Source organism: Felis catus, chromosome B4 (genome assembly GCF_018350175.1).
Source record: "Felis catus isolate Fca126 chromosome B4, F.catus_Fca126_mat1.0, whole genome shotgun sequence".
NCBI lineage: Eukaryota > Metazoa > Chordata > Mammalia > Carnivora > Felidae > Felis > Felis catus.
The window spans coordinates 10,895,261-10,917,940 of NC_058374.1; the positions used below are offsets into that span (position 1 = coordinate 10,895,261).

Here is a 22,680-nt window from a genome sequence, read left to right on the forward strand (position 1 = left end):
CAGACAGACCTGGCTTCCAGGCTGCTTGTGCACTCCACAGCTATGTGATCTTGGGGAAATCACTGAACCCCTCTGAACTTTGGATTTGTCCTGTGTTAAGCAGGTTATACTGAGTTCTGTGAGCGTGAAGCGGCCTGGCCCACGTGGGCACTCGCTTAATAAGCATTTGCACCGTTTGGACCGAGGGCTCCCCCATCACTGTGTCAGTTCCCGAAGAGCCGGGAGTGGGGGCGTAGACCGTTTACAAAGGAGAAAGCTGAGACCAGAAGTCACAGGACCAGCCTCAGGTGGCACAGGAGGCCGGGTGGCGGGTCTGGGACTAGAGCGCAGTCCTAGATACTCCTACCTGGCCAGGAGCTTTCCGCAAACGCTTCGGCGACTTGGGCGTGGAAATGCTCTCCCGGGGCCCCGTTCACACGAATGTGCTACTTTCAATGAGACTGGATGATCAGCACTTTGTGGCAACTCCTCTGGGGTGAGCACAGGGAAGAAGGAATCCACCAGCCCAGCAGCCTCCACAATAAACTCAGACCCCTGGAAGAAACATAATTAAAGTCATGAATCCCGGGAACGGTGGCTGCATCACACGTTCACAGGGTCAGGGGGCAGGACAGAGAAGAGCTGATTTGCAGGTGAGTTCAAACTGCTTACTTTGGGATTTACAGTCTGGTAAGGGGCCATCCATCACGTTTATGGGGGGACAATCACCTGAGATCACGAGGAGCAGCAGTCTGGGCCACCGTGGAAGGCCAGCCCATCCAGCCCCAGCCGGGCCTTGGGATGATGATGGGACCACCTCTGCAAACAGTGAGAACGAATGGGGCACAGGTCACCAAGGAAATGGAAAAAAATAACAACAAAAAAAAAACAACCAAAAACAACCCCAAAAAACCAACAACCCATCACCCATTCTCCATGAGTCTCTCTTCCAATAATACCTGTTCACGCTGAATTCACTTCCCCTTACAAGCCACCGTCAGAGACAGTGGAGAATAATCGGCCAGGGGAGAATAATCAACCAAGGAGAACTTAGGAGAGTAACCCCAGGCTCCCAGCATGGCAGCGGGAGACACAGCCAGTAGCTGGCTGGGTGATGTGGAGTATGCCCCTGGCCCTCTCTGGACCTCACTATCTCCTTCATAAAGTGGCCAGGTTAGACCAAGCTCTGACACTCTATGACTCTGAGACCTCTGGTAGGAGAGCCAGGGGCTCCAGAGCAAGGCTGCCTGCTGGGCTGGGCTGAGCCCTCCACTCTGGCACAAGAAGGGACACCGCACCCTGGGTCCCCACCCGGCCCACAAAGGGTTTGAAGATGAGAACATCATGTACCCCTAGGAAATTTTTTTTTTTTAGAAACGGGGCTTAGCTTGACCTGGAAGAATGGGGAACCACAGAGGACTTTTGGATCCCGGTGGGGGGCATTTGGATCCTACTCTACAGGGAAGTGGAGACTCTTCAGGAATTTCTGAGAGCACTGAAAACATCCAGTCTGTGTTTAAGGAAGATTATAGCAGGGAGGCCAAGGGAGACAGGGTCTGGGCTCCGTGCTTTCCAGGGCAAGGTGTGGGGCCTGGGAGCCTCTTGGATCCCCTCCGTTCAGCCCTGTGTTTCTATTCCATTTGAAAACTGGAGCCTCCCCAAAGGCTTATGATTATTATGATTATTATTTAGTCTTTTGCAAAGACTTAGGAGGCATGAAAAGCAAGGAAGCAAAAGAGCAAAAATGTGTGCATCCGGCCAGAGGGAGTTCTATTTGCCATCCTGAAATCTCTGCTTCTCATTAATTAGAGGAGCCAAGAAATCACCCTTCGAAAACTGGCTTTTCCACCAGTAATGCCAGCTGTTCAACCTTTTGTGGGAACGTGCGGCTGGCCCCTTCTGGAGCCCAAGCCCTGATGGCACCGTGCCCCAGCCACAGGACTGCAATATCCACTTGGTGCCACTCTGGCCTGTTAATTGCTGCGTGAAGAGTGTTCCTCGCTGGACCTTTCTATCTGTGTTCTTCAGAAGCAGGTCCCTCCCCGGCGCTCCCCACCGGGGGCCAGGCGAGGTGAGCCACCCTCCCTAATGCCAAGCCCTAGCAGCAGCATCTGGTGTCTTGCTCCTCGGCCGTCTCCACTCCTGGCCACGCAGAGCACAGGGATAGCTTGGGAAGCCGCGGGGGCAGGCGACAGAAGAACATGGTGGCCTCCTCTCCGGCTCAGCTGCCCTGGGGTGGTCTGAGAGAGGAAAGCAGAACAGTGTAGCCACCCAGGGTAGCAGGTGACTGTCGGGACTCTGGGCCTGCCAGACAATATCTGGATCTCAGCCCCACATGGACAGGAAAGAGGAGCCCTAGGAATGAGGTTTCCCACAATGGAAGACTGTGATGTCCTGATTTATTGATAAATATAAATTTGGTCTTTGTCCCTGTTCCTGGCACAGAGCTCCTAAAACCCTTGGAAATTCCTAGGGGGTGAAAGCAATAAAGGTGTCATTGTCATGTTAATGAGGTGACTTTTGGAAAGCACCAAGTTCACCTAAGGTTGGAGGCTGGTCACCAAGGGAGCCAACCGTGTGATTGGATGGTTGGAACTTTCAGTCCCTCCACTGACCTCTGGGTCAGGGAGAGGAGCTGGAGATTGAGTCAGTTGCCAAAGGCCAGTGACCTAATCAATCATGCCTATGTAATGAAGCCTTCATAAAAACGCAAAAGGACATGTTCGGGGAGTTTTGGGTTGGTGAACGCATAGAGGAAGCACAGAGCCCTTTCTCCATTCTCTGCCCTGTGCCTCTCTCCCATCTGGCTGTTCCCTTAATATCCTTCATCATAAACCGGAAATCTAGTCAGTAGAATGTTTCTCTGAGTTCTGCGAGCCCCTCCAGCAAGTTCATTGAACCCAAAGCAGGGGTTGTTAGAACCTCTGACCTATATAGCCAGTCAGAAAAGCTGAGTAACAACCTGGACTTGCATGGAGGGAGGGGCGGTCTTGAAGGAGCCAGCCCTCAACCTGTGGGACCTGAGGCTCTCTCTGCAAGCAGACCACGTCAGAACTGAGATAACTGGTGCTGTGGGGAGAGAACCACACATACATCAACATTAGTTTCAGCATCATAGACAGGAAACAGGGTTGTTTCACCTGAAGAAGAGAAAACAAAGGGACAGACTGCAGGCTTCCTATGAGAAGTGTGGTCACTGCAGGAGGGATCAGAGTGACTCTGTACAATCCTGCGAGGCAGAACCAGGTGCAAGCACCAAAAAGACAAATTTCAGTTCGGTAAAGAAGAGACATTTTCATCGAAGGTGTGTGGGCTGCCTCAGGAGATGGCATTTCCCCGATGAGAGTGCTGGAGAAGCTGGGTACCCATGCCGGGGGCTTTGGAAGGATGGGCTCTGCCTCATTAGAAGTCATCGGTGCTAACCCAGCCCAGAAATTGTGCCTGTGCGCAAGGTGGAGGGGACAGAAAGAGCACTTGGCTGTAGAGTGGAGTGGGACAGCTTCCACTCCCAGTTCTGCCACCAGTCTGTTGACAATGGGATTTGGCAGGTCACTTAACTTCTCTGAACCTCAGGCTTCTTGTCTACAAGATGGCAGGTCTCAGAGAAGATCAGCTCTGAGTAATTTCCAATTTTAAGTGTGCCCCACCCCAACCCTCACCCTGTCCTATGACCAGAGAAGGGCTGGGCCTGGGCCCTTCAGAAGTGCCAAAGTAATGGAAGAAGGTTTCACAAAGGTAACCCAAAGTCAGGGGGCAGAGCTGGGGGTGCATTGTGCAGACTTTCTATAGCATAATAAGCTCATTTACACCAGCAGAGCGGCTCTGAATCTCAAATGTGAAAACGATAGGACTTGGGGCAGAAATCACCCCTCGCAATTTGAGATGAATCTGATTGGCTTTAGGAACTTCAAGTAAATACAAGGAAAAGACAGCTGTCACTGGGAGCAGAAGATCACCACCGCTACCCCCTTTCATTCCGCCAGGGAGTAGAATGGTTGCTGTAAGTGGCTCATGGCTGTATCTACAGTCAGTGAAAGCTCACAAGACAGTGGAAAAAACTTGAAATTCCTCAAATTCTGATGGAGGCTGAGCTGGGGGGGGGGGAGGAGAATAAGGGGTCTTGGAGAAAGAGGAAGGAGTTAAAGGGGCAGAAAAACTGTGTGGAGAGTAAAGAAGTAGCCAGTAAAGCAGAAAGGGTGGCCCAGGGGACCTCTATGAGGGGTCATCCCAAAGGTCTGGGCCAAGATGGCCACATTCTTTGATGGTATAAGGCACAGGAATTCTAGACCAGGGTGGAGGATTCGGGGTGAGGGTGAGTATCTAACACCTGATTTTTCCTCTGTTCCCACCTCTGAAGTTTAGATCTCTCACCAAAGACCTTAAGATCTATCTGAACATCCTTGGTATCCCCCTGCTCACGTGTGTTTGCTTTAGAGGGATGGTGGCCGAGTTGGTCACAGCTGAGGGTGTGGAGTAGGTCCCAGCTCCAGTCAACCCAAGTAAGAGAATCATCTTGAGCGTGGGCCATGAGCCATTGTTAATGGCTGAAAAAAATAACAAGTCCTTTGGGTCCTCTCCTAGCCACACTTTGCTTCATATCCTGGGAGCTAAGGAGCTTGAGTGTCATGAGAAGTGTGGGAGAGGCCGCCATCTTGGCTCTCCAAACTTTGATTCAAGGTCCCACTGTGTTGGAATCACGCTGAGGGTCTCACAGAGCTAGAGTGTGAGCCTCTTTTTCTGACCCCACATTTTCAAGCCAAGATATCTTCCAGAAGGGGAGGCAGGTCTGTCGGAGAAAAGAGTCCTGGGAAAAGCCAAGTTAAATTTCTTACCTGCTGGCAGAAAGGGGGTGAAGGGCCCAGAGTCAGAACTGGAGAGGCTCCCGGACAAAGCAGTGAAAAGGAGGCAGAGAGTGTCAGCAGGGCCCAGCCAGGAGTTCACTGGAGATGGTCACAGTGTTAACAACAGGCCTCGGGCTTCATGAACTGCCTAAGGGTCCTCCAGAGTCTTCAAGATCATTCTGGGCAGAGGAGGAGAGAGAGAGCAGGCCACAGGTATTTTAAAGAAAGAGAAATGCTACAAGCTCAGGTCTTAGAGACTAAAAGAGAAATAGCACAGAGAGAGAGAGAGGACAGCAGCTGCCCCAAACAGAGTGGGGGTGGGGGAGCTCCAAACTCCACTCTTAGGATAGGGAGCCAGGCCCGACTCAGGGTACCACCCTCCCATTCTGGTTTCCTACGATATGGATAGCAGGGTATTAAGGGGGTATATGCAGGGCACATACAGCCTGAGAAATATGCTTGGTGTTGGGGAAGATGTGAGTCAGTCAGAAGATAAGTTAGGGTCACAGGTTGGACAGGTTGGACCAGGCCTCAGTGATGCTCAGTGCTTCCCCCATGGCTCCTGTGCCCAGCTCCCCGGCTGGTGGCACCAGAGGGGAGACAGGTGCAAATCAGAGAGGGGGAGACATGCCTCGCTATGCCAGATGTCAGATCCCACGCTGACACCCCTCTCCGGTCATCCCCAAGCAGTGTCTTGCCCCGGGGTCCACTGCGGGACTCCAGAGAGTCCGGCCCCTGATGCAGGTTCAGGATAGATGCCCGGCGAAGCACACTGTGCTGAGCCACGAGTTCCAGAGGTGGCACAAGGGTAAGAGAAGTTGTGCCGCACCCCGGCCTAGCAAAGTGGCCCAGGTCATTAGGACAAATGCTCATCCCTCCCAGGTGTTAGCCATTACTCATAGTTGCATCTCTATCCAGCGACACTGTGGTTTCTGACCTTGGCTATTCATGCCCACAGTTTCCAACTCATCCCAGCCAGTGGGGAAGGCCTCAGGCAGCAGGGCCAGGCAGTGTAGACTCCTGCCGCTCCCAAAGATTTGCCCTCCATGGACGGAATGTGGGCTTGGAGAACAGGCCCTAGTGGCTGACCGTTGAAAGATCCTAAAGTACTCAAGAGACCGATAATTTAAGGAACCACATTAAGAACACCCAATTAATGGCATTGTATGGGAATAACCAGTCTGGCTAAAGTGCAGAAGTGTGGTAGGAGGTACCGGACTCCCACGGGCCTCGCACACCAGGTCAAGATATGTGGGCTTTTCCTCATCAGCAATGGGAAGACTTCAAAACCAGGCAGGAGCTGGTGGATTGGTTAGACAACCAACATGTGCTGGTAGCCACCCCTACTCCTCCACATGGCCTCCCCTCCATTCTTCCAAGTTGTCCCCAGCCAGCTTTCCAGACCAGTGCTTGGCAAAGAGAGGGTGTTAAAAAAGAATTTTCTGGGGCGCGTGGGTGGCTCAGTCAGTTGAGAGTCTGGTTCCAGCTCAGGTCATGATCTCACAGTTCATGAGTTCGAGCCCCATGTTGGGCTCGTTGCTCTCAGCTCAGAGCCCGCTTCAGATCCTCTACCGCTCTCTCTCTCTGCCCCTCCCCTGCTCACACACTCTCTCGCTCTCAAAAATAAACATTAAAAAAAAAAAAAAAAGAATTTCCTGAACGCATTAACGGACAGCATGATATTTATGGGAATCCAAAGGGGTAGAGTCTAATGAGTGTTAAATGTGACACAGCATTTACAATCACCAAATAAAAAGTCATTGATGAAAAAAATTTTTTCAATGATTTCTCTCAGGCAGAGAAATCTCCTTGAAATCAGTGTTTTGAGAAGTCACTTATGGAGAGTGACATAATCATCAGAGACGATCATGTAACCCCCTTTTATAGAAATTGGGTCTGGTTAACCTTGGAAACCTGGAGCGAGGGTTTTGGGGCAGGTTCGGGAGTAGAGGCTGGGGCAAACCCACTGTGCGCTGCGTGAATGAGGAGAGGGCAGCCACCCAGGTCAGGTGCCTCCTGGGGACAGGGAGATAAAAAAGCACTCAGAGAAAAGGTTTAGAGCCACAAAACATCTCAAAGTTCTTTAGATAGTGTGCTGTGATGTAAACCGCCATCTCCCCTACGAGGGTGCCTGCAAATCCTACTATGGAAACAACTGCTGTCATATGAAGGAATGAATAAACACTTTGAGTTCTGCTCCCAAGTTGGTGCAAGACAGAAATAGAGGCTGTTCCCACAAATGCTGGGGCCAGAGGACAAGGGACAGCTGATATCTAGCACCAGTAGGTGGGCCATGGAGTCACCCATTCGAGACGTAGCCTAAGGGACCCTGAAGACATTCCTTGGGAGGAGACAGGGTGATGGATGTGAGGTGATGGCAGACACGGATATCCTTCGGGCAGGGCTGGCACAAACCAAAGGCATACTGACCCATAAACCACCAATGCCAGCACCTGCTTGTATCCCCATTCTATCCGTGTGGGGGTCTGCTTTTTTTAAACGTTTTAATTTTATTTTTGTTTCATTTTCTTTAAGTTTATTTATTTATTTTGAGAAAGAAAGAGACAGCATAAGTGGGGAAGGGGCAGAGAAGGGCAGAAAGAGAGAATCCTAAGCAGGCTCTGCGCTGATGGCACAGAGCCCAATGGGGGGCTCAGACTCACGAAGTAGTGAGATCATGACCTGAGCCAAAACCAAGAGCCTGACACTTAACTGACTGAGCCACCCAGGGGCCACTATGCGGGGGCAGGGGGGGGGGGTCTTTGATTCCCACAAGCCAGCAGGGACACCGGGAGGGCAGGAAACCAATGGGACAACGACTTGAAAGGAAGTTTTGTCGTGGAAAAATAAATAATAGTAGGCTTTCACACCACTCAGTGCTCTGGAAATCCTGTTTGCCCTGTATTTTATTTTATTTTATTTTATTTATTTATTTTCGCCCTGTATTTTAAATGTACGTTCACTAAAAAAGAAAAACTAAGCTAGATAAAGGGAATCGAGATCCCCCAGGGGAAGAAGGCTTCCCCTGCTCGCACCCAGCCACCACTCCATTCTGCGACTCTGAGGTCCGTGCGCTCGCCACTCAGATGGAAGGCGGTGATTAAAGCCAGCCTGACCAACACTGCTGCTCAAATTAAACTCCTTAAAAAAGCACAACATTTTCAATAAAAGAGGCCGAGCCCAGCATGCCTTAGTCATTACTGTAGTACTTTTCTTCCAGAAAGATTAACAAATATGAAATAGAGGGCTGAGAAATTTTGATCAAGCAAAGTGTTTTAAAGGGTTTTATTTCCTCCCTCTTTCATTAAAATCGCACCGCTGCGATTCTATTCTATATATAACATAGATATACACATGCATGCTGTGTCGCTTCTACCCGATGAGGACAATAGGACCCTCCCTGGGAACTAATATCTTCTTTAGGATCTGCTGGGGAAAAGCAACACATATAAAAATATAAATGAAAATGGCCCCAGCTATAACTATATAAAAATGAGTGCTTATTTCCATTGCTAGGATAGTAGCTTTGAACTTGGGAACACAAGAGAAATATACTTATTAGCTCAAAGAAAGCAGATCTGGATTTGGGGATGTGAGTTAGGGGAGGCCAGCAAAAGGAGTGTGGAAGCCCCCTCCAAACGGCTGAGGCCCAGAAGAACTGACCACAGTGCCTTAGTTCCTCCCCAATACTTCCCTTCTCTTAGGCTCAGTGAGGGGAGGGAAGGGGAGAGGAGGGGGAAGGGGGAAGGGGAAGAGAAAACAAAGAGGTAGGGAAGAGAAGGGGAGGGAAGGGAAGAGAAGGGAAGGGGAGGGGAGGGGAGGGGAGGGAAAACAAAGAGGCAGGGAAGAGAAAGGGAGGGAAGGGAAGGGAAGGGAAGGGAAGGGGAAGGGAAGGGAAGGGAAGGGAAGGGAAGGGAAGGGAAGGGAAGGGAAGGGAAGGGAAGGGGAAGGGGAAGGGGAAGGGGAAGGGGAAGGGGAAGGGGAAGGGGAAGGGGAAGGGGAAGGGAAGGGAATGGGGAAGGGGATGGGGATGGGGATGGGGATGGGGATGGGGATGGGGAAGGAGAAGGGGAAGAGGAGGGAAGAAAGAGGCCAGCAGGGGAGAGAGAAAAAAGCAAAGAGCAGGAAGAAAAGCAAAAGGTCGCAGGTGCCTTTGGTCACAAGGAGAGAAACCAGTTAACACAAGCCTAAGAGACAAAGAGTGACAGACTATAGGGACAGAGTGAGATTCATGGAAATAAATGTGCTTGGGCAGGCCTAAGGGAAGTTCTGAAACAAAGACCTCAAACATCTCCAAAAACGTAGGCCTCCCTGTTTCTTCCTGCTCCCACCCCCTCCTCCTGCACCCTCTTCTCCTGCTCTGTTCCCCTCTCTCTGTAGCTCAGTGCCCTCACCTCTCAGCCCACGCAGCTGGACATGACCTGTGGTAGGCAGATATCCCACACACCAGGGATGTCTGTGTGCAGAAGCCAGCTGGCCATCTCTGAATCCCGGGACTGAGAATCTGGCCAGGCCCCTGGGGCCCATCTCAGTCCAGTGCCAGCAGAAAGGGGTTACGTGATGCACATGTGGGCCAGAGCCCAAGCCCAGAGGGGAGGGATTTCAGGGAGGGGTGGGCTCCTGGGCTAGAGGGATCACCCTAAAGGTGAGGAGAGGGGGTGCTGTGGAAAATGAGAAAGGAAGACCAGAGATTGGTGCCTCTCCCAACCCGAGTTTGAAAGGACAAAATACCGCAAGGGGAAATTTGTTCTACACGGACGTGTGCTGAGGTGTGTGTCACGAAACCTTCTGGAATCCCTCCCTCCTCATCTATCTCAGTCAATAGCTACTGAACAGGAACAGCCTGTTGGACGCCCTCTTTGTTCCAGGGAGACCCTAACGAAGAATGAGTCACCGGTGAAGTGTTTTCCTGGCAAAAACCTACCTTTCGTGCAGTCTCCTCCCCACACCCACCCCAGGCTCCCAAGCCCACCCTGCGGCCCTCTGGCTGCTCTCCCGAAGTCCACCTCCCTTCTGTCAACACCCTCCTCCTAACTGTTCTTTTCCAGCTAGGTTCCTCACCCAAGACGTGAGTAGGATCTGATTATCAACTCCACACCACCATTCTCTCCTATAATACCTTAAAATTTTGTTTTCACTTAGCTTACTCCAAAACAAAGCATGCAAAAGATACGGACATAGAAGACCGAGGAGTCAGGGCCCTGCGCTGCCATCCTCACACTTGCTCACATCAGCTTGCATGAAGCAGCTGGTTTTCCACTCGGAGGATCACCCCTTCAATACTTTAAAACCAGTGCTCTTGTTTATTCAGCCAGTCATTTCACCCACACTAACTGGTACGTCTTCTAGATACCAGATGGTGCGCTAGACGCTGAATACAGCCATGAGCAGGACAAACACAAGTTTCTTTCAAAAAAATTTAAAAAAAATTTTTTTTTAATGTTTATTTATTTTTGAGAGAGAAAGAGCATGAGTGGGGGAGGGGCAGAGAGAGAGAGAGAGAGAGAGAGAGAGAGAGAGAGAGAGAGGAGACAGAGGATCTGAAGCGGGTTCTGTGCTGACAGCAGAGAACCTGATGTGGGGCTTCCAGCCCACGAGCTTTGAGATCATGACCTGAGCCAAAGTCAGACACTCAACTGACTGAGCCCCCCAGGCGCCCCAGGACAAACACAAGTTTCTACTGTCAGAGAACCCTGAGGCCTTGCAAGGACACCAGAAGTTGGCAGGGCAGCTCTCTTCCAAGGCCTCTCCCCTTGGCTTGTAGATTACCGCCTTCTCCCTGTGTCCTCACACGGTCTTCCCTCATCTGTGTCTGTGTCCTCATCGCCTCTTCTTATGAGGACACCAATCATAATGGGTTAGGGCCCACCCAACGACCTCATTTTAGCCTAAGTACCTCTTTAAAGGCCCTGTCTCCAAATACAGTCACATTCTGGAAGTTAGGGCCCACGGTTCAGCCCCTAAGAGCCTATTACTTGCTGGCCAGGTACCCAATTCTGGAAAGAGTGTTCCAGAAAGAACGCAGCTGGAGAAGAGCAAGTGGGATCACGAAGGATCCAGTATGTCAGGTTAAGTTTTTCTTTAGACCTTACCTGAAAGGGAAAGCTGAGATCATGGAAGAGTTTCAGGCAGAAGAAGGACGTGACAAACGGCGTGCTAGAAAGATCCTTCCCGTCTGTGGTGGAAAATGAATTAAAGGAACAAGGGTGGATGCTGCCGGCAGTCCAGGCGGCAGATGGAGGTGACTCTAGGTTTGGGTCGCTGCGAGGACGTGAATGCCAGCTGAAAGGACAAGATACAGATGAAGAGGTAGAACAGAGCCCCGGGAAGCACTGATCTTGCAGGACTGCAGAGAGAGGTCAGCAAGGGCCAACCAGGAAGTCGAGAGCAATCTGGGGGTGGGGGAGGTGGGGTGGGGACCAGAGTGGGTGGTCAGCAAGGGAGGATGGCCAAACAGGTAGGGGCAGAGGGCAGCTGTGGGGATTATTAACTGTCTTGGGGCCACGGTGCCCTGGGTCAGAGCAGTTGCAAGGGAGGGTAGGAGGAGGCATGATTCCACAGGAAGAGGACGTATATCGTATATTAATCTCATCGGAGACGTGCTACATTCATAAGCCGTCCCATCCCTAGGCCTCAAAACTGATGCCATTCCAGGCCGACTTAATCAAACAACCCTAATGGGCACACGACCTGGACTATATTACAGCCAATGTTCAGAGATTTGAGGCTCTAATCGCAGCTTCAAACCTATTGTACTGGAACTGGTTCCGTTCACATATTTCGAAAAACGATCACCATCTCTACCATAAAGTCATTAAGAGGCTATATAAGCATTAACCTTTTAAGTTAAAGATTGAAAGTTTAAATCTCCCCTTAATGATATGCCACCACTAGATACATCCACTTGACTTATCACTCTGATCAGTAATCATTAACGCTATTTACCATATTTCAACCAAAAATCTTGCAAAATTTATATCCATGAAATCCAGAACCCAAGTCAGCAGTTGCACCGAAACAAACCAACCCTTGAGAAAAGAAAAGAAGGAAAATCTATCCGCCTCGTTCATTACAACAATAATAGGATTACCTATTGTTATTCTAATTATTAGTTATTCTGTTATTCTAATGCTCCTGGCTTGTTCAGGCTGAAGGACAGAGGCACAAATGGGAGGCTAGGGAGCCCAGTGGAATTTTTTAAAATGTTTATTTATTTTTGAGAGAAAGAGAGAGTAGGAGCTGGGGAGAGGCAGAGAGAGAGGGAGACACAGAATCCGAAGCAGGCTCCGGGCTCCAAGCTGTCAGCACAGAGCCCGACACGGGACTCGAACCCACGAACCATGAGATCATGACCTGAGCCGGAATCGGACGCTTAAATGAGTGAGCCACCCAGGAGCCCCCCCACCGAACGGAAATTTGAGTGAATTTCCGTTCACTCAAAGAACGGAATTCTTTGAGTGGAAAAAGCTTTCAACACACTTAAATGATGTTGGCAAAGAGCCAGTAGAGAAGGAACTTTGGACCCCAAGGAAGCCAGAGGGAACACTGAATTTGGGGAAGAGAAGATCCAACTGCCCCGTTTCAACACAAAAGGAGGAGGAGGAAGGGGATCAAGTGGAAGCTCTAATCAGAGCGACGGACCCCCAGCGAGGTGGTGTATGCAGTAGAGGGATATTTCATGCAGGTCGTGAATGTAAGTGGAATGGATGAATCCATGAGGGATGTACTTGATGGAATGTACATCCACGGCCATGTGGTCTCTAGACCAGCAGACAGGAACCATCCCCTTACAGAAGTAGGCCATTGAGCTGCTCACAAGCAAGCCAAACTTTTTCTCCAGAACATTTTGAACTAACTATAAAAGCTGGAGGAGGCTGACTAGGTCCCTAAAGCTGCAAAATCACAGAGCATGTAGGAACTGCTGCCTGGGCCTGGATAATTTTAAAGGCCACTATCATGAGCAAAAACAACAGGCAGGACTTCCTTGGAGCGGGTCTTCTCTCCTCCCTCCACCCTCCCTCCGCTTTCCTCCCTCTTCCCCTCTCCTCCCTTCCCTCCTGGCCTCGGACTGCCCTCAACACCACTTGCAGCTCCTGGATCTGACTACAACGGGACACCCCTACCCTGTGGGCTCTGGGGTCCAGAATAAAGCCCACTAGAATAACTAGACCATTGAGTTTCAAATTAAATCTCCCCCATAGGCCCTTCTTCTCCAGTTACTGGGCTCATTAGAGCTCAGATAATGGAACATCTCCTCCCACTAATGGCCCAAGAGAAGTGAAGGAGAGAAACCAGCCCCTCTACAATGTCACTACAGAGAAACGGAGAGAAAAAGGTCACTGACTATAGCCCCAAAGTTTTTAGTGTTTTGGAAGAACTTTCTCCTGACCATGGGAGATCTGGAGCATGAAGAATGGATTTGCCAGGGCGTGGTAGTTGTAAACAGAATAGACGTTCATTTGTGCATCCTTGTGACTAAGCCAGAGTTCTGGAATTTGTCATTCCAGAAGGTTCCATGGCTAATCTCATGGGTAGGGAGGGGACACGTGCGATCGATGGAGCCAGAAGAGGCTTTTAGAAGCTGTGGGGGCTGCTTGTCAGGAAAAGGGAAGACTGCTCGCCACAGCCTGGTTTGTGCTGATTTGTCCCACGTGAACCACAGGGTCTGAGCAAGGACTCCGTCTACAGGGACGGGGAAGGATTTGACAGTGACCGTGTAACTGGGATACGGATGTTCACCAAGATGCTGTGAGCATTCAGCCATGTGTGCCAAACAGACTCCTATGCGTCTGCAGCTGCTAGAAAGTGGTGAATGTTCTGGGCTTGGAGTACTCGCTAACCAGGGCTCCACCATGACCTCTGCCAGGGGCCATGAGAAAACGGAACACCCCCTATTGTCCACCAGTCTGACCCCGAGCCCCAGCCCCCTCCAATCATGTTTCATGGCTTAGAAATCAGCTGATTTTAAGGAAGTGCTATCTGATAAAGCAAAGGAATTAAATTCCAGGCCCAAGAAAGCTATGAGCAGCTCCTAACTGCATGCGAACTGGCAAGATTTCCCCGAAAGGACAGCAGCAGAGAGGTTCTTACCACAAACGAGAAGTGTTATCAAGTGCCTTACACACATAAAGCGGATCATCTCTAACTGGTCCCTCAAAAGTCACTCACACTAAAACAAATGGAAACAAAGAGACCCACGGTTGCGGGCCTTCCCGACCCACCAGGCTGGGGAATCATTTCGTGCAGGTGGTGATGTCAGCAAGGGAATGGGGACCCCCTAGAGCAAGTTCCCCTTTAGTCCCTGAAGGTCTGTGGGTCTGAGGTACAGGCTCCTGTCTGGGGCACAAGCAACGCAATGACCCAGCTCAGTCTCCTCCCTCCTAGTGTCCCATCCATCACAAAACCTGCACAGGGAGGAAAGGGGATGTGTGGGGTGTGGAGGCTGCTAGTGGGACACGGAAGTTTCACAGCCTATGGCCTTGGCCAGCTCTGTCGCACGCTGGGGGACACAGAGCATCACCACGGAAACCAGAGGAAACACAAGTAGGGCTCAGGAGGCCCCCGGGACTCGGAGAGCTCTCCTACTGAGACACCCCAGCAGACCCCTCTACAGCCCACCAGGCAGGGAAAGGGGGGTCACCAAGAGGAAACTCTGCAAAGACTTCCCGCTCCTGCACCCTGGCCCCCCAACTCACACTCTCCGTGTCCCCATGGCCTCCTACTCCCTCTTCTCCCAAGTCCCTGGGCCCCGTCACTCATCTTAGAGGAAGTGACCAATTGATAAATCATCTGTAAGACAATATGGAAAGGCTACTATTTGCTGGGCACCATTTTTGGGTCGGGCACTGCTTTCCTTCCCAGATGACTTCACTCTATGCCCAAGAAAGCCCAGTGACGTAGGCACTGCCGTCACCTTGCAGATGACGAAACTGAGGTTCCGAGAAGTCAAGCAGTCCCAACTCGCTGCTGGCACGTTTAAACCCCGCCATCTGGCCTCTGAGCTTTCACGCCTACCTTTTTCGTCTCAATTCTCGGGAGCACTTGAGAGCTGACGTCAGACACTCAGGAGGAGGGCACTGCTTAGCCGGAAGTCTTAACCATTACTGATGATTCTGCACAGGGCTCCTAGATAGATAGGAAGAGAACCTCTGTGGACCCCCTCACGCCCTCCCTCACCAGGCTATCACGGGCATCCCCTGTTGCTCACTGGGGTGGGTGGGGGTGTGAGGGGACTCTTCCTAATCTCCCACTTCATTCTTTCTTGTGATTCCTTTCCCAGGGCCCCGGGTGCTTTAAAGTACTTGCACGGGTGGGTTTCCCATCTTCTTTGAAACCGTCTTCTTTCTTAGACCATGATATTTGAGGGGGAGGACTGTTAAGAAGCCTTCCAGGAGAATGAATGGCCAGGCCTCCACCCACATGCCTAGCTAGGTCAGCAGGAAGCAGCTGTCCCTGGTTCCAGATGCTGACCCACTCTGCAGGGATCCAGAGACATTCTGGAGAATTGTTCCAGCCAAGCCGGGTTCCTCCCGTTTATTTACTAGAGTGTCTGCCTTTGGATGCTGTCTTCCTTGATTGGGTGTGCCAACACGTAGCCAGACATGAGCACTGACCTCTCCTGGTCTCCAGACCCACAGCCACACGAGGGGTGGCCCAGCCTGAGACAGGGGGCCATGCTGCAGGTGATAGGTACCCTATCTCCCTGCTCACACATCCAGAGGTGCTGGAGGAGACAGAGGGGGGTCTGTTTGTGCTGTGGGAAAAGTCTGGACAGGTCATAAGGAGAGCTTCTGCCCATCAAGAGTGTGTGACCTCAAGCCTCAGTTTCCCACTTGCAGAATGAGGAGGTCGGACCAGGTCGGTGGGTTCAAGCTGTGCTCTGAGGAGCCCCAGGATTCTGCCTCATTGCACCGCTACCGGGAGACCCCGCATGAACTGCACCGGGCATGAGACTCAGTGCCCTGAAGGGTGGGGAAGGAGAGTGTGGGGGAGGGGAAGGAATCAAGCAGCCCCACTTTGCTCTCTGCTACACACGAGTTTCAGGAAGGTTCTGTGGCTCTGCAATGTCTGACCTTTATCGGGCTGGATACTCTCTAGGTCCCTCTGACCCAGGGGTCGGGGGTGCCGTGCCTGCGGGAGGCCCCTGATCTGCTCATTCTACCCCCATTCGGTTGCCATGAAGCCAAAAGAGCCTGGGGGAGGGGGCAAATGGCTGGCCTGGAGGGAGGCGACCCGATTTCACCGACTGAAACAGTTCTGTGACTCCCAAGTGCCTCATGTTGAAATCAGGAGACATCACAGAGGTATCTCCTGTTCGGACAGCGCACCCTGCCCCATATCACACGGCCGGGCTGGGCTGAGCCAGGCTGGACCCGGGTGGGGGGCTGCCCAGCGGGACCCACACTGTGCATCTGTCGCTCAGAACCGCAGCCCCCTTGCTCTGCCCCTTTGTGAGCTAAACAGGACAAGTGGACAGGAAGGTGCCCAGCACCTCCTCACCCTGTCCACCAACATCTGTCCCCTAGGGGTCCCAGTCCCCAGCAGGGAGGGACAGGGACCGGAGTTCCTGAAGCAAGGCCCGGGGTTCTGCTCCGCGTCTCCACCTTGTGAGACAGCTCCCAGTGGCACAGCCTTGCAGACATCACCCTGAAAAGCTGATTTGAGAAAGCAAACTCAATGACAACAGTATCCAATTGAGACCGCAGAGGGAGTTTAACAGGCAGAATGTAATTACTGAGCCTGGAACGGGTCCAAGACGTGGCGTTCCCACAGAGGCCACGGGGACTCAGCACTAGCAGAAGGGGGCACCGCCAGCAGCCCATCCCAGACATCTCCGCAGAGCCTGGGATATGGCACCCAGGCCTTCTACCTCATGCTCCCCTCCAGCTCTATCGCTGGACCTTCTCCCCGGGTTCCCAGGGCAAGGCTGCCTATAATGGCACCTTCTGAACTCCCAGAGCAGAGCGTGGGGCACATGAGGTGCCTGGACCCAGAGCATGACCTGATGGGGAGCACCTTCAGGATCATTCTCCTCCTAGGTCCTCAATGCGCTTGACTTTGAGGAAGGGATTCAGAAGCAGCTGCCCACGGGGCCATGGAAACAGCTGAGGGTCTAGATTCTGGCAGAGCCTCTCCTGGCCAATGTCAAGACTGTCTCTTCTTGTCCAGTCCTCCGCCCTCTGCTTAACTATCCTCGCCTGCCAGTGGGGAACTAGGGGGCTGTTCGTTTCACAACCAATAGGCAGGTCCCACATGTCTCCCATGTGGAGCCGCTCTGGATTCCCTGGTGAGTTCTGCCTGCCCCAGGGGCACATGCACTGGGGGTGACAAGGGACTGAACACAACCTACCGAAATGCAGGTGAGACTGTGATCCGGGCCAGTCTGAATGAGGACCAGGGGAGCCCGGGAGGGGGCATGATTGCCTCCAGAAGACGGCACAGCTGAGGTGGCCTTGGAGCTGGGATTCTGGCAGATTATTAACAATTGGCAGACGGTCCTCCGGGTTGGGCGGGCAACACTTCTCAGCACTTCCAAGGCAGAAGAGCTTGTCTGCAGTCAGGAGCTGGGTGGTGCTGGACCATATGCTGCCAGCACACTGATGGGGGTCAGGGGCTTAGACGCATCCATGCCTCGCCCTCCCCCGGTGCCCCAGATCCAGCTCTGGTTCATTCTCCTGTCCCTTCTAAACCTCCCCGCTAAGCACTGCTTTCCCTTTGCCACCGCAGCAACAGCAGCATCCCATCCGAGGCACATTTTCAATAGATGCCAAAGTAGAGAAGACGATGCCTTTCTACCACCTGAATTCAACACTTTTCAACTCGTAGCCAGCCTTGTTGTATCTACAACTACCCCCACCCTCCAAACTCCCCCCTCAGACATCGTATCATCTCATCTGTAAATACTCCAGGAGGTTTCTCAATAAGACCAGAGTTTGTTTTTTTAGCACAAATCCACAAAACCAGAACCATTCCTTTCAAAAACGATATCAATTCCTGATGAATATCAGATATCCAGTCAGTGATCCCGCAGTCTGGATTTTGTTGATCGCATCCCCAAGATGTCCCTTAATATGTTTCTCTGTCCTTTGAAATCCCTGCGAGTTCATATTTAGATCTAGAGGCTTAATCCAATTCAAGCATGATTGTTTTTGGCCAGAAACACCAAAAGTGGCGGTGTTCTTTCCATGAGGAGGTATATGGTTATCTACCTGGTTAGCTCTTGGGATATTATTAGGCACTGGGGCCAGATCCATTCATCCGTGAGAGGCTGGCACACGGTGATGTTCTAATTCTACAGCTCCTTCTTCAGTTATTAGCTAGAAGGCTTCTAAAAGGAGAAACTTCATATGGGAAAAGCAGAAGGAATGCTTGAGAATGCTGGATATTTTCCTTTCTTAGACACGTTTCCCAAAGAATGAACTCCTCCGAAAGCGGCCAGTGAGTGTCTTACTTTTAGCATTGTGACAAAGGCCTGGAGTTCAACATATCTGATGTATTTTAATCCATTGCGATCAATCCCCTGCAGCTATTACCCTAATTGATGTTTGCATTGTCTCGTCTTCGGCCGGTAGGAACCACTTTGGCTCCTGTGTCCACTTTGATGGTATCCTTGCTTTCTGATGTGACATGTTCCAGGCTCATCTTGTACATTCATCTCACTCCTGCTTATTTCAATAGAAGGTCCCCTGACCCCAGCCTCCAATCTGTCTGTGTCTTCACTGCAGCTAGATGAATCTTTCCTTAAATTAATTTTAGCTCTGCTGCTGTTCTTGGGAGGCAATGTGCTACAGGGAACAGACAGGAGCTTTGGGAACTGGGGGAAAGTGAGTTTGGAACTGGCCACATCAGTTACCGGCTGCACCACCCTGAGCTGGTAATACCATCTAGCTGAGCCTCGGTTGCCTCATTGGTAAAACTAGGAATAATATTTTCTTGCCTTACAGGACTCTGGTGAAGGGTAAATAAACGTAAAGTACCTGGCACAGAATCTGGTGACTAGAAAGCATGTCAGCGTCCGTTCCTTTTCCTCTTGTCCTTTTCAAGAAACATCACCGGCTTCTAATTGTGGAGACTTTCAAGCCCCCTTCAGTCTGACCCGCCTTATCTGCCAGACCTTGTTGCTGCCACTGTTCTCCCGAACTACCTGCCATTCTGGTCCCACCAGCCTGCTGTCACCACTCACCAGAGCCACTAATGCCCTCAACCTTTTTTTACACGGCCTCCTGTATCTTAAATGCCCCCATGCCCTTTCATTTATTCAAATCCTACCTGTCTGTGAAGACCCAGCTCAGATCCCTCTACTTCCCCAACCCCTCCAAGCCTCACATTCTTCCCAACCCTTGAAAGGCTGCCTGCCCACACAAGTCTCACTGGGGGGCTACATCTATTATAGCCATTTTCACCCACCACCTACAGACTTGGACAGAACACACTTCAAGAACGGTTCTTTCTGCAGCTAAACTGGTCTGCACACAGATCCCTGGGCACATTATCTATGTGTGTGACTGTGACCATAGCAAAGACGCTAAGTTGCGTATGCGTACATGGGTGCGCACGTGTTTGCGTGTACACATGCATATATGTATGTCTGAGTACGTGCACACACATGCCTGTGTGCACATGTGACCAACACCCTTCAGGAAGCCAGTGTCCTGGCCTGTCCTCTCTGACTCAGAATCACTCAGAGTCCCGGAGGCTCTGCCCCACCCTCAGACTTCAGCCAGGACGTGGGAGGACAACTGGACCCTGATTACAGAGATCCAGTGATGATCTCCTCGGGGACTTGGTTTTCTGAACCAGATGTGACCCCCATCCAGAACATGGAGGAGAGCCATAAATGACTAGGGAAAGTTGCCCTGTCCAGACCTGACAGCCGGGTCCCAAACCAAAGATGATCTCAGTGCAGAACTTTTCCATGAAAGAGCCATCCTACAGAGCAGTGATGAGTCAGGACACTTGGCGAGATGGCCTCTGCTCCCCAGGCAGGATTACCCAACTGCCCCAATGTGCCACAAAATCAGAGGGGGCTACATGACATGTGATGTCCACCTCCCTCCCTGGACCCTAGCGTCTGTCTCAGGCTGGTGCCCACAGGCAGATGGCGATCACTGCTGTGTAGGGGCAGGAGACAAAACGGAGCTGCAAGGGAAGTGGAAAAACCCCACCCGGGCTTTCTTGGGTCTTTAGGGTCTAAAACTCCTGCTTCTTCCCTCAGAAGGCATCACTCAGATAAGAGATCTAGCCAAAGCAGTGTTCAAGGCTCAGCTTTAAAAATCAAGAGCCCTGCAAGCAATAAAAGTGGAATTTCCCCGGGTGATAGGAGGGACAACTATGAAGAAGGGTTGGGCAGCATCCCAACGGGAAGACGGCTTCTGGAAGGATGGCAGGGGCCCGTCAGCACAGGAATGGCTACATTTCAAGTGGCCACCTGTCCTCTCTGAACCGAACCCACCTCTTGTGGTCCGGGAGCCATCAGGAAGACATCCTGGGCTGATGTGCCCCCAGGGGACGAAGGAAGTGGGCAGAATCCCTGGGGCTGGTAGCTCTGTGCCCAGCGGCATCGGAGAAGCAGGCTGCAGCATGGCTGGAGCAGAAATGAGACAACCCCGAATTATTCTGGAAGAAAGTGGCCTTTGGAATGAGTGTGGATGGGGTGTGCTCTTTCCACTAACTGAGTGTAAATGGGGTCTCAGGTTGTTTTATGGGGTGTTAAAGGCACGGTGTCACCCTCCCGACACTACTCTGGGGGAGCATGTGAGGACATCTGGGGGGGCAGCAGAGTTTGGCTCGCAGGTGTTCACTGATTAACAGAAGCCATGCAGGGGTAAAGGCTCTTTGGAGCCGGCTGATGTGCGCCCCCGCTCTGATCTCAACCCCACTTCCAGGGCTTTGTGGGGGTGGAGAGCAGGGGGAGGAGGTTCCCAGCGAGGGACACGGCTCCGCTAATCACCACGTGCCATCACATAATCACATTTAATAGCAGCGCACAAAGCACCAGGTTGCATCTGAACATCAAACATCGGCTTGAAAATGCAGCCCCCCTTCCCTTCATGGGCTCGTCACAGCAGCAGCATCTGGGGGCGTGACGATGCAGCCCTGCCCCAGCTGCCAGCGCCCCCCGAGAGGCCCTGCACCCAGCCCTGTGTGCCCCTCGGAGCAGGGAGGTTTGCCCGCGCCCACCCTCCTGGGGACGGCCTGATTGAGGCCGCGGCTGGCGCATGCGCCTTTCGAACCTCCTGTGACTGCTATTTCTAACATATAAATAGAACGTGCTTTTGGTGCAGCTTTCTGGAGCAGGTCATGTGCGCAGGCTCTCTCCCCCCACGGCTCACCCTACACAGGCTGTTCGATGGGGGCCACTGAGAAGAGTCGGGGGCGCCCCTGGGCCAGGCCTCCCAGAGGCTCTGGACTCAGAGAGCCCTCCTCCCTGCTGTCAGCCTGGGAAATCAAGCTCAGAACCGGCAGCGTAGGGCCCTCCTGCTGGGGTGCCCGCAAACTCTTTATTGTCAGCTTGCTTTCTTATTTCAGTCATCTTTAAATGTGCCAAAGCTCCCCGCACCCCCACCCCCGCATTGCTTCTCTGCACTTATCCAGGGGAATGGAGCTCACAGTTACGGAGCTCACTGCCTGCCCCCCGCCGCCCACCCCGGGGCAGGTGCACAGAACCCCAGAAAGAACCAGGCGCCCTTTATATTCTTAGGCAGCTCTCTTCAACCTTATTTCTTCCTGGTTCTTATTTTTTTCAGCCTACTCTCCCCTCGTTTTTCAGGCTCCGTCAGAGGGATGAGTTCCATGAAACCCCCCGTTAGCATTTTATTTTCCTCATAGACATCCCTTTCCTTTTCACTCAGTGCCCATTGGGTGCAAAGCCCCGGACAGGGGGCCCCGAGGATCTGCATTGATGACAGCAGATGGCGGGGCCTCGCGATGACCTTCGTGGTCATTAATATTAAATTAAAGATTAATATTAAAATTTATATTAAATTAATATTAAAAAGTATATTTTATGACTCTGTTGGCACAAAGATGAATACATGAATAGCATATATGACAGCATTTTCTTCAACCTAAAAGTTCATCTGTTTCTTCCGATTTTAAAAGAAGTGAAAATTAAACCTTATGCGGGGCCCCTGAAGGTGTCCTGGATCACAGGCACTGAGCCTGACGGATCCTGCAGCCCCAGGAGAACGGTGGCACCTGCTTCAGGGACCCCACGTCTGGTTTACAGAGGAAGCGGCACACGGAATGTTCTGGGCAGCTATTAGAAACCCCGCAGCCCAAGGGCACTCAAACCTCGGGATGGGACCCAGACCAGCTGTACTTTTTAAAAGCTCCCCAAGTGATTAAAATGTGAGGTCAAGGTTGTATGTAAATCAACGGTCCTCAGCCCTACCTGCCCAACAGAAGTACCGAGGAGCTTTTTTTTTTTTTTTTTTTTTTTTTAAACAACCCAGAAAGAAGGTCCTGGGCACCGCTGTTTTTAAAGCCCCAGGTGATCCTAAGGGCGATGGGTTGAGAGTGGTGGGTCCAGGGTCTGCTGGGCCTCCACCTCGGCCTGTCCTGTCCACCCCTGTGGGATCACTGTCCCCAGCCTTCTGTCATGTGGTTTCTGCCAGACCTGCCTCTGGGCTGGGACACAGAAGGTTAAAGAAGGCAGGGTCAAGGTGGGGGGGTGAGAGAGAGAGAGAGAGAGAGAGAGAGAGAGAGAGAGAGAGAGTGAGAGGCTGGAAGGGGTGAGGTAGAGGGGCTGCTCTGTGACCAGGGGGCTGGAGCTCTTGTGTCACCAGGACCCCAGGTGCTACTGCCCCTCTGAAGGGCCCCACTCCCAGGTGACACCTCCGAGGCACTAGTCTTGGGCTTC

The 22,680-nt window shown here is 51.8% G+C and overlaps 1 long non-coding RNA gene across 1 annotated transcript in view; it reads right to left on the reverse strand.

The window, feature by feature from the left end:
- Positions 1–22,680, reverse strand: part of LOC109501310 — a 39,281-nt gene that overhangs the window by 15,654 nt on the left and 947 nt on the right. Inside the window, exons 3-10 of the long non-coding RNA XR_006600290.1 lie at positions 16,379–20,403; positions 14,835–14,945; positions 13,911–13,989; positions 10,913–11,102; positions 4,812–4,999; positions 2,942–3,048; positions 709–798; positions 347–534 (exon numbers count right to left, since the gene is read on the reverse strand). This is a non-coding gene — a long non-coding RNA (uncharacterized LOC109501310). The remainder of the gene's footprint in view (positions 1–346; positions 535–708; positions 799–2,941; positions 3,049–4,811; positions 5,000–10,912; positions 11,103–13,910; positions 13,990–14,834; positions 14,946–16,378; positions 20,404–22,680) is intronic.